Here is a 13264-nt window from a genome sequence, read left to right as displayed (position 1 = left end):
TAGTTCTATGCAACTATTTAATCATACTGAAAGCATAATTATAGAAAAAGGCATATGCTTATTTATTAAAGGTAAAGAGTGCTTCCATCCCCTCTGCCTCCCCTGGGCAACTCTAAGAGCAGGACACTCTAGTGCTTATAAGATCAGATTCAGGCTTCTGAGACATTCCTCTCATGTTGCTTTAAGGCAAGGCCCCCTAAACTGGTAGCCTGATCCTCTAGGGATTCTATGGAAGAGTGCTATTAAGTCTATGCAAACATGTGCTCTTGGGGAAAGAGTCTGTATTCCATCACATAGTAAACGGAATGGTAAACAAAAAGAGGTTAAAATCACTGTTGGATGATAAAAAGTATTATGTTAAAGCCTGCATTTACACACCTCCTAGTGTCAGGTAGCTAGACTTTTTAATTAGAGAATTTGAAATTATGAAGAAGCAATGCCACCATCTTATTAACATCATGAAATCATTTTTAAAAATATAAATCTATTAAATGTTTAAAATATTTCACTTAAAAAGTTCATTTTATTATGGGCCATCTGCAGTTACTGCCATCTAAAGGATGGGAAAGGCATATAGCTTCAACAAATGACTAAAGATTTGCTTTCCAGAAAAGTTCAAATGTTCTTTCAGTGTTATGTTTACAAATAAAAGACTGTCGTTTGCTTTTTCTATTAGCATAAAATAATTCTGAGTAGTATCAATACATTTCACATGCCACTGATTAAATCCTGAATATTCATGAATGCATTAAAAAGCCTTCTGTTGCTATGGTGGAACCTAATACCACGGAATGTATTCCAGCTTCCTTTAGGGGGAAGAACGTTCTAACTGAAAATTATATCAAAGCTGGTCCTTATCAATGAGAACAATCACAAAGAGAAAGAGGGAAGATTGCCTGTAAATTATAGGAGAGGCTAGATTCCCAATGGAAATATGAATGTTTTATTGGCTTGGGGCCTGAAGAGACTAATATTCAAGCAGTAATGAGTGTCTTTCAACCCAAAGGGTCCACTGTATGTACAAATCCCAATGTTTTTTCAGGTCATGAGGCAACAGAATTCCACAATGATATGGTTGAAGAAAATGGAGACCTGTCCACAGAGGAACCCAGCATCATAATGAACAGCCATCTGGAATCTTTGGCTTTGGTATCAAACTAATACTGCCCTAGGTAGGTTAAATTTAAAAAAAAAAAAAAGTGGAAAATAACTCTGCTTTCATGGCATGCTTGGTTAGGCACTTACTGGCCCTTTAAAGTAGAATGACAGCAACACAGAATACCTTTAGGCCAGAGTGTCTTATCCTTGGCACTACTGATATTTTGGGTTCAATAATTCTTTCTTGTTGGGGGGCTGGAAATTCTCAGGGCCTACTATACTACTATAAAGTGAGAGTGGGGCCACCCCTCCATGTGACTCTGAGGCTGGTTAAAGTTTGAAAAATGGTAATCTAACCCAACTCTCTCATTTTACAATAGAAGAAACCAGTTGGTTAAGTCTTATCTAAGATTAAATATCTGGTTAGAGTCAAAACAGTACATGATACCTTATTCTCCACAGAATTTGCTAAGTGTGCCCTTGGAGAAAGAGGTGGGTATCCTGCAAAGATATTTCACCCAGGCACCAACTACATGAAACATCCTGCTGCACAGCAGAAAGCATTTCAAGACTTACTGAATATGTTTCGTAAATCTGGTCTCTGTCTTAGATTCCCAGGGTTCTTGGGTTACATGCAGAACAATTCACTTTTATCAACACATTATTTTTCTAAAGATAGGTTAATAATATAATAATTTTATGACTGATTATGTATAATTAGTTTACAGCTAGAGTACTTTTTTAGAAATCACTTGGAGTTAGAAGAGGGCTTACTTTTACAGCCACAGGTATCATTACTATTATTGATGTTGTTAGATATATTGATTTAGAATTTTAAACTTTTCCATGAAGTTGACTGGAATGAAAAGCAGCTAATGTATGTCAGAAAATAAAAATGTGGCTATGCAACCATAAAAAAGAATGAGATCACGACTTTTGAGGGAACATGGATGGAGCTGGAGGCTCCATTCTCCAGCTCCATCCATTTTCTGTTCCTGCATTAGCAAACTAACACAGCAACAGAAAACCAAATACTGCATGTTCTCACTTGTTAGTGGGAGCTAAATAATGAAAACTCATATAAAGGGAACAACAGACACTGGGGCCTATTTGAGGGTGGAGAGTGGGAGGAGAGAAGCAGAAAAAATAACTATATTGGTACTAGGTTTAGTATCTGGGTGATGAAATAATCTGTACAACAAACCTCCGTGACAGGAGTTTATCTATATAACAAGCCAGCATATGTATCCCTGAACCTAAAATAAGATTAAAAAAAAAAAGAAAATAGGGAGTATAGCCAAGATGGCCGATTAGGAACAGCTCCAGTCTACAGCTCCCAGCATGAGCGATGCAGAAGATGAATGATTTCTGCATTTCCAACTGAGGTACCGAGTTCATCTCATGGGGGATTGTCAGACAGTGGGTGCAGCACACTGAGCGTGAGCCGAAGCAGGGCCAGGCATCGCCTCACCCAGGAAGCGCAAGGGGTCGGGGAATTCCCTTTCCTAGCCAAAGAAAGGGGTGACAGATGGCACCTGGAAAATCGGGTCACTCCCACCCTAATACTGTGCTTTTCCGACAGTCTTAGCAGACGGCACACCGGGCGATTAGATCCCACGCCTGGATTGGAGGGTCCTACGCCCGGCTTGGAGGGTCCTATGCCCACAGAGCGTCACTCATTGCTAGCACAGCAGTCTGGGATCAAACTGCAAGGTGGCAGCAAGGCTGGGGGAGGGGGGCCCACCATTGCTGAGGCTTGAGTAGGTAAACAAAGCAGCCAGGAAGCTCCAACTGGGTGGAGCCCACCGCAGCTCAAGGAGGCCTGCCTGCCTCTGTAGACTCCACCTCTGGGGGCAGGGCATAGCCAAACAAAAGGCAGCAGAAACCTCTGCAGACTTAAATGTCCCTGTCTGACACCTTTGAAGAGATTAGTGGTTCTCCCAGCATGCAGCTGGAGATCTGAGACCGGACAGACTGCCTCCTCAAGTGGGTCCCTGACCCCCGAGTAGCCTAACTGGGAAGCACCCCCCCATTAGGGGCAGACTGACACCCCACACGGCCGGGTACTCCTCTGAGACAAAACTTCTAGAGGAACAATCAGGCAGCAACATTTGCTGTTCACCAATATTCACTGTTCTGCAGCCTCCACTGCTGATACCCAGGCAAACAAGGTCTGGAGTGGACCTCCAGTAAACTCCAACAGACCTGCAGCTGAGGGTCCTGATTGTTAGAAGGAAAACTAACAAACAGAAAGGACATCCACGCCAAAACCCCATCTGTACATCACCATCATCAAAGACCAAAGGTAGATAAAACCACAAAGGTGGGGAATAAACAGAGCAGAAAAACCGAAAATTCTAAAAATCAGAGTGCCTCTCCTCCTCCAAAGGAACAAAGCTCCTCACCAGCAACGGAACAAAGCTGGACAAAGAATGACTTCGATGAGTTGAGAGAAGAAGGCTTCAGATGGTCACACTTCTCCAAGCTAAAGGAGGAAGTTCGAACCCATGGCAAAGAAGTTAAAAACCTTGAAAAAAGATTAGACGAATGGCTAACTAGAATAACCAGTGCAGAGAAGTCCTTAAAGGACCTGATAGAGCAGAAAACCATGGCACATGATCTACGTGGTGAATGCACAAGCCTCAGTAGCTGATTCCATCATCTGGAAGAAAGGATATCAGTGATGGAAGATCAAATGAATGAAATGAAGTGAGAAGAGAAGTTTAGAGAAAAAAGAATAAAAATAAACAAACAAAGCCTCCAAGAAATATGGGACTATGTGAAAAGACCAAATCTACGTCTGATTGGTGTACTTGAAAGTGACGGGGAGAATGGAACCAAGTTGGAAAACACTCTGCAGTATAGTATCCAGGAGAACTTCCCCAATCTAGCAAGGCAGGCCAACATTCAAATTCAGGAAATACAGAGAATGCCACAAAGATACTCCTTGAGAAGAGCAACTCCAAGACACATAATTGTCAGATTCACCAAAGTTGAAATGAAGGAAAAAATGTTAAGGGCAGCCAGAGAGAAAGGTTGGGTTACCCACAAAGGGAAGCCCATCGGACTAACAGCTGATCTCTCCACAGAAACCCTACAAGCCAGAAGAGAGTGGGGGTCAATATTCAACATTCTTAAAGGAAAGAATTTTCAACCCAGAATTTCATATCCAGCCAAACTAAGCTTCATAAGTGAAGGAGAAATAAAATACTTCACAGACAAGCAAATGCTGAGAGATTTTGTCACCACCAGGCCTGCCCTAAAAGAGCTCCTGAAGGAAGCACTAAACATGGAAAGGAACAACCAGTACCAGCCCCTGCAAAAACATGCCAAATTGTAAAGACCGTCGAGTCTAGGAAGAAACTGCATCAACTAACGAGCAAAATAACCAGCTAACGTCATAATCACAGGATCAAATTCACACATAACAATATTAACCTTAAATGTAAATGTGCTAAATGCTCCAATTAAAAGACGCAGACTGGCAAATTGGATAAGGAGTCAAGACCCATCAGTGTGCTGTATTCAGGAAACACATCTCATATGCAGAGACACACATAGGCTCAAAATAAAGGGATGGAGGAAGACCTACCAAGGAAATGGAAAACAAAAAAAGGCAGGGGTTGCAATCCTAGTCTCTGATAAAAGAGACATTAAGCCAACAAAGATCAAAAGAGACAAAGAAGGCCATTACATAATGGTAAAGGGATCAATTCAAGAAGATCTAACTATCCTAAATATCTATGCACCCAATACAGGAGCACCCAGATTCATAAAGCAAGTCCTTAGAGACCTACAAAGAGACCTAGACAATAATAATGGGAGACTTTAACACCCCACTGTCAACATTAGACAGATCAATGAGACAGAAAGTTAGCAAGGATATCCAGGAATTGAACTCAGCTCTGCACCAAGCAGCCTAATAGACATCTACAGAACTCTCCACCCCAAATCAACAGAATATACATTCTTCTCAGCACTGCACCACACCTATTCCAAAATTGACCACCTAGTTGGAAGTAAAGCACTCCTCAGCAAATGTAAAAGAACAGAAATTATAACTAACTGTCTCTCAGACCACAGTGCAATCAAACTAGAACTCAGGATTAAGAAACTCACTCGAAACCCCTCAACTACATGAAAACTGAACAACCTGATCCTGAATGACTACAGGGTACATAACAAAATGAAGGAGGAAATAAAGATGTTCTTTGAAAACAACGAGAATAAAGACACAACATACCAGAATCTCTGGGACACATTTAAAGCAGTGTGTAGAGAGAAATTTATGGCACTAAATGCCCACAAGAGAAAGCAGGAAAGATCTAAAATTGACACCCTAACATCACAATTAAAAGAACTAGAGAAGCAAGAGCAAACACATTCAAAAGCTAGCAGAAGGCAAGAAATAACTAAAATCAGAGCAGAACTGAAGGAGATAGAGACACAAAAAACCCTTAAAAAAATCAATGAATCCAGGAGCTGGTTTTTTGAAAAGATCGACAAAATTGATAGACCACCTACAAGACTAATAAAGAAGAAAAGAGAGAAGAATCAAGTAGACCCAATAAAAAATGATAAAGGGGATATCACCACCAATCCCACAGAAATACAAACTACCATCAGAGAATACTATAAACACCTCTATGCAAATAAACTAGAAAATCTAGAAGAAATGGATAAATTCCTCGACACATACATCCTCCCAAGACTAAACCAGGAAGAAGTTGAATCTCTGAATAGACCAATAACAGGCTCTGAAATTGAGGCCATAATCAATAGCTTACCAACCAAAAAAGTCCAGGACCAGATGCATTCATAGCCAAATTCTACCAGAGGTACAAGGAGGAACTGGTACCATTCCTTCTGAAACTATTCCAATCAATAGAAAAAGAGGGAATCCTCCCTAACTCATTTTATGAGGCCAGCATCATCCTGATACCAAAGCCTGGCAAAGACACAACAAAAAAGGAGAATTTTAGACCAATACCCTTGATGAACATTGATGCAAAAATTCTCAATAAAATACTGGCAAACTGAATTCAGCAGCACATCAAAAAGCTTATCCACCATGATCAAGTGGGCTTCATCCCTGGGATGCAAGGCTGGTTCAACATATGCAAATCAATAAACGTAATCCAGCATGCAAACAGAACCAAAGACAAAAACCACATGATTATCTCAACAGATGCAGAAAAGGCCTTTGACAAAATTCAACAACCTTCATGCTAAAAACTCTCAATAAATTAGGTATTGATGGGACGTATCTCAAAATAATAAGAGCTATCTATGACAAACTCACAGCCAATATCATACTGAATGGGCAAAAACTGGAAGCATTCCCCTTGAAAACTGGCACAAGACAGGGATGCCCTCTCTCACCACTCCTATTCAACATAGTGTTGGAAGTTCTGGCCAGGGCAATTAGGCAGGAGAAGGAAATAAGGGGTATTCAATTAGGAAAAGAAGAAGTTAAATTGTCCCTGTTTGCAGATGACATGACTCTATATTTAGAAAACCCCATCATCTCAGCCCAAAATCTCCTTAAGCTGATAAGCAACTTCAGCAAGGTCTCAGGATACAAAATCAACGTGCAAAAATCACAAGCATTCTTATACACCAATAACAGACAAACAGAGAGCCAAATCATGAGTGAACTCCCATTCACAATTGCTTCAAAGAGAATAAAACACCTAGGAATCCAACTTACAAGGGACGTGAAGGACCTCTTCAAGGAGAACTACAAACCACTGCTCAATGAAATAAAAGAGGACACAAACAAATGGAAGAACATTCCATGCTCATGGTAGGAAGAATCAATATCTTGAAAATGGCCATACTGCCCAAGGTAATTTATAGATTCAATGCCATCCCCATCAAGCTACCAATGACTTTCTTCATAGAATTGGAAAAAAACTACTTTAAAGTTCGTATGGAACCAAAAAAGAGCCCGCATCACCAAGTTAATCCTAAGCCAAAAGAACAAAGCTGGAGGCATCATGCTACCTGACTTCAAACTATACTACAAGGCTACAGTAAGCAAAACAGCATGGTACTGGTACCAAAACAGAGATATAGACCAATGGAACAGAACAGAGCCCTCAGAAATAATGCCACATATCTACAACTATCTGATCTTTGACAAACCTGACAAAAACAAGAAATGGGGAAAGGATTCCCTATTTAATAAATGGTGCTGGGAAAACTGGCTAGCCATATGTAGAAAGCTGAAACTGGATCCCTTCCTTACACCTTATACAAAAATTATTTCAAGATGGATTAAAGACTTAAATGTTAGACCTAAAACCATAAAAGACCTAGAAGAAAACCTAGTCAATAGCATTCAGGACATAGGCATGGACAAGGACTTCATGTCTAAAACACCAAAAGCAATGGCAACAAAAGCCAAAATTGACAAATGGGATCTAAATAAACTAAAGAGCTTCTGCACAGCAAAAGAAACTACCATCAGAGTGAACAGGCAACCTACAGAATGGGAGAAAATTTTTACAATCTACCCATATGACAAAGGGCTAATATCCAGAATCTACAATGAACTCAAACAAATTTACAAGAAAAAAAGCAACCCCATCAAAAAGTGGGCAAACGATATGAACAGACCCTGCTCAAAAGAAGACATTTATGCAGCCAAAAGACACATGCAAAAATGCTCATCATCACTGACCATCAGAGAAATGCAAATCAAAACCACAATGAGATACCATCTCACACCAGTTAGAATGGCCATCATTAAAAAGTCAGGAAACAACAGGTGCTGGAGAGGATGTGGAGAAATAGGAATGCTTTTACACTGTTGGTGGGAGTGTAAATTAGTTCAACCATTGTGGAAGTCAGTGTGGTGATTCCTCAGGGATCTAGAACTAGAAATACCATTTGACCCAGCCATCCCATTCCTGGGTATATACCCAAAAGACTATAAATCATGCTGCTATAAAGACACACGCACACGTATGTTTATTGCGGCACTTTTCACAATAGCAAAGACTTGGAACCAACCCAAATGTCCAACAATGATAGACTGGATTAAGAAAATGTGGCACATATACACCATGGAATATTACGCAGCCATAGAAAATGATGAGTTCATGTCCTTTGTAGGGACATGGATGAAGCTGGAAACCATCATTCTCAGCAAACTATCGCAAGGACAGAAAACCAAACACCACATGTCCTCACTCATGGGTGGTAATTGAACAATGAGAACACATGGACACACGAAGGGGAACATCACACACCAGGGCCTGTGGTGGGGTGGGGGAAGGGGGGAGGGATAGCATTAGGAGATATATCTAATGTTTAAATGACGAGTTAACGGGTGCAGCACACCAACATGGCACATGTATACATATGTAACAAACCTACACATGGTACACATGTACCCTAAAACTTAAAGTATAATTAAAAAAAAGAAAATAAAAATGTGTCAACTTCATGTATTTGAGAAATCCTATCTAGATGATTTTAAAAAGACAATAAAGTTAGCAACAAAGTAGATTACTGTGTAAATTTAATTTTTATCTCTGATAAATCAGTGTAGAAATGTTAAATAAAAATAAACCACGTTTATTTGCCATTTTCCTGTTTGCTTTAATAAGAGATAATACACTCTCCAAAGACACTGTTAAATCTCATCCTTACTCTTTCTTTCCCCTCTACCCTCTGGTTACCGTGAGAATTAAGGTCTTTAATTCCAAAGGAGAGTTGTTGTGAGGGCAATTTGTGCTTTCCCTGGGAAAATGAATAAGCAGGGTAAGAACAGGTGGAGCACATTTCTCACAGGAAGATGATGGTGGCTACATGTGGGTCTAGATTGCTTAAGAGGCCAAAGAGGAGAGAAGTCACAATCAAAAGGGGCCTGCCTATAATCCCAGCACTTTGGAAAGCCAAGGTGGGTGGATCATCTCAGTTCAGGAGTTCAAGACCAGCCTGGCCAACATGGCAAAACCCCATCTCTACTAAAAATGCAAAAATTAGCCAGGCATGGTGGCAGGCGCCTGTAGTCCAGCTACTTGGGAGGGTGAGGCAGGAGAATTGCTTGAACCCAGGAGGCAGAGTTTGCAGTGAGCTGAGATGGCACCACTGCCCTCCAGCGTTGGCAACAGAGAGAGACTCTGTCTCCGAAAGAAAAAGGCCTGCCTGTGGCTGTGACCCAAGGGCTTTCCAATCTAGATTCTAGATTTGTACCAAGAAACCCTTCAGAGATGTCCATTTTTCTTTCCCCTTTTAGTGTCATTTAAGTACATATTCTATTTGTTTATTTATTTTCATATTTATGTTCAGATTTCCAAGAATGTTAAAGAAAAATGATGTATATTGTGATTGATTTACAACTGTATTGCTATTTAATTGTCATACTTTGAAATGTCTCTATACTGAGAGGTAACATAGTCAACGTTTAGATGACCATCTTTTCATGCAGAAACACACACACACACACACACACACACACAGACAGTTGTATGTAAATAGGATCATATTATACATGCTGTTTTATCATGGACATCTTCTTTTGTCTTTTTGCCTAGTTTCATCTTCTTTTCTAATCATCTTAATCTCTAAGTTAGCCAGTCTTAAAAGCTTAATGTGTATCCATCCCAATTTTTTTGTTGTACAATCACATACAAACTCAGGTATTCGTATATTATATTCAGCACATAGAATATAACCAAGTATTTAGAACAGTGTCTTGAACGTCATAGGTGCTCAATAAGTATTTGTTGAATAAATGAATGGTTTGCCTTAGAAAAATGAGATCATATTATATATACGTGTGTGTACGTGTATGTTTATATTACACGTCTGGTTTTATTGCTCAATATTCTATGTATTTTTTCATATAGATTTAATTCTTATAAATGGTTGTATAATAGCCCATGGTTATGAAAGTAACATCAATTTATTTAACTAGATCCCTATTTGATAGTTTAAATGCTTTTACTTTTTGCCAGTATAAACAATAATAGCTAACGCCTATTAAGTGTTTACCATGTGCTAAGTATTTTTTTTTTTTTTTTGCACTTTACATGTATTAAGCTACTGAGGGGTTAGGTTATTCTACCCATTTTAGAAAACTGAGCAGGAGAGTAGGTAAGAAACTTGCCCCAGGCTATATAGCCGATAGGTGGCAAACTAGTGAGTATGGCTCCAAAGTATATTTCACTAAACTACTTCTACAGAAGGTAGTAATCAACACTATTGTAGAAACATTCTAATTGAATGGTCCTTTATTTCTATTCAATAGTTTATCTGGTGTGAAATTACTGCAGAACCATATGTGTATATTTTATATTGCTAAATTGCTCTGCAAAAAAGCAGTAACAATTTACATTTGCACTAGCCATGTATGAGACTATTCTTTCCTTTAGCAGTATTGTTTTTTTACATGTATGTTTATTATTTCTTTTCTTTTTTTTCAATCTGGGGGGTGAGAAGCGATATTTCATTGTTAAGTCTGTATACTTTGTTGACAGTAGTGAGGTTGAACATCATATGTTCGTCAGTCATTTGGATTAACTCTACCATAAATTGTTTTATTAGGGCTCTCCAGAGAAACAAAACCAATGTGTGTGTGTGTGTGTGTGTGTAATTTATTTTTATTTATTTTAAAAAACTGGCTCACATGCTTATAGAGGCTGGTGAGTCCAAAATCTGCAGGGTAGGCTGGCAGGCTGGAGACAAAGACAAGACAATGCTACAACTCAAGTCCAAGGGACTTCTGCTGCACAATTCTTCTTTCTCCGGGGAGGTCAATGTTTTTGTTCTATTCAGGTCTTCAACTGATTGGATGAGGACCACCCACAGTATAGAGGACAATCTACCTTACTCGAAGTTCACTGATTTAAATGTTAATCTCATCTAAAAGTAGTCTCACAGAAACATCCATAATAATGTAGGCCCAAATATCGGGACAATATTACCCAGTCAAGTTAACACTTAAAATTAACCATCACAAATATCTACTAATATATTTTCCGTTTTTCTTTTCTTTTTTTTTCTTTTTTATTTTTTTTGAGACAGAGTCTTGCTCTGTCACCCAGGCTGGAGTGCAGTGGCATGATCTCAGCTCACTGTAACCTCTGCCTCTTGGATTCAAGCGATTCTCCTGCCTCAGCCTCCCTAGTAGCTGGGACTACAGGTGTGTGCCACCATGCCCTGCTAATTTTTTGAATTTTTAGTAGAGATGGGGTTTCACCGTGTTAGCCAGAATGGCCTCAATCTCCTGAACTCGTGATCCGCCCGCCTCAGCCTCCCAAAGTGCTGGGATTACAGGCGTGAGCCACTGTGCTCAGCCTTTCCTCATTTTTCGATTGAATTGCTTACATCTTTTTATCACCTTGAATATTATTGTAATCAACCCATTAAATGTTTGGCGAGTATTTTGCCCTTTTTTATATCCTTTTTTTTTTATCCTATTTCTCATCATTTTAAATTTTAAATTATTATTTTGAATACTTTATAAACAGTGAATCATTGAAATTGAGATGAAAATTTGGACACTGTCATTTTGATAATCACTTTTGAGTTTATAGTCTTCTAAGGTGATTTTAGGAGATTTTTCAATATTTATTTTCAATATGTATTCAATAAATATTTATAATTTTTAGTTATTATTCAATATTTATTTAAAATCAAATTGTTCTTTCAATTCTAATGAATTTTTGGAAGATGTTGAAATTAGATCTGCTCTTTTCCAAAGTAAGGAATCTAGAGCAAATAGTTCCCACTTGTGGAAACTATTGTTTAGAGGTTTTAAAAGTTTAAACTATTCATATGTAATATTGGTTACAATGTTTAATTCTTAGAAGAACTAGTCGAATTAATTTCGGAATTTATTTATTCCATACCACGTTTATTTTAAAATTTTTCTTCAAAATTGCTTAAAATATAGTCTAAGCAAATTGTTGAAACATTGTTCTCATTCAATTTGACTGTCAATTTTAATTTTTAGTAAGTATATATATGTGCTATTCCTGCTTGTCAAGCCAAAATATGAAAATTCAGTTAATGAGTAACAGTATTTAAGCATCAGAGTCTGTTTTAAAACTGGAAAAAAAAAGTATGTGTACTAAGGAAAAGCTTCAGCCTCTCAGTCTTATGCAATTTTCTATTCATTTAATTTTTATATATTACTTCTTATAACTACTAGCATCAAATTAGTATCTTGCTATATTTTTATCTCATATTATCACAGAGGAAAAAGTACTGTATAATTATATATACCCTTCAGTATATGATTAATAGTCATTATAATTAATATTTTTAAATTAATTTGTGATTTTTGTTGCAGGATTTATTTTTTAGTAAAAGCTTTTATATATCCTATATGTAAGATAACTCCCTATTCCAGTGACATAACTTGTGTTAGATTATTGGCTTCTGGAAGGCAAGTAACAGACAAAAAATTCACTTAACTTCCAATCATATATTGTTTTTATATTGTATATTCAGTTGGTGGACAATGTGAGGGCTTTTGAGTTAGGGAAGGGAAAGAATCATTTAATATTGAAATAACTTATTGTAGGAGCCTGATGAATCTTTTCCTTTGGAAAGAAGACAGGACAGTTTTAGTGTGGTGTCATCTATAATTGGAGGTCTAGAGGACCTTAGAGAATCTTAGAACTCAATTATTATCCATGTTTTTATACCCTTTTCAGTAATGATTTGGAAAAAAAATTTAAAATTTCAAAAAGGGACAGATGAACTGTGGGCTCTGCATAGCATGGTAATTAAAAGGTTCGGTTTTACAAACAGACTCAATAGTGCCAAGAAAAGGATGGGTGGGTTTTCATTTTCCCATCTCCATCATATTCTCAATATTCCTCAAATAATAGCAATACTAAGATTAAAAATATACATGTAAATGGGAAGAAAAGGCTATGTAGAAAATTTTGCTATAAAATAAAGGGCTTTAACACAAGTATTATTTCTAGACTATTCCCTCCCCTTAATCCCTATCAGCCTTCTTTCTAACACATTTGAAGCTCCTAATGAATAGTAGCCCCCTGAAGCTGCTAGGTCAAACTGCCTGGACCTGAAGGTGGACCTTCCACTTATTAGTGATTGAGTTACTTAAAATAAAGATGATAAAAACCTGCTTCATGAGGTGTACTCCTCACTTTATAACTTTCACCTGCTGCTATTTGTT

The sequence above is a fragment of the Symphalangus syndactylus genome, chromosome 13 (assembly GCF_028878055.3).
Source record: "Symphalangus syndactylus isolate Jambi chromosome 13, NHGRI_mSymSyn1-v2.1_pri, whole genome shotgun sequence".
Taxonomy (NCBI): Eukaryota; Metazoa; Chordata; class Mammalia; order Primates; family Hylobatidae; genus Symphalangus; species Symphalangus syndactylus.
This window is presented reverse-complemented; position numbering follows the sequence as displayed.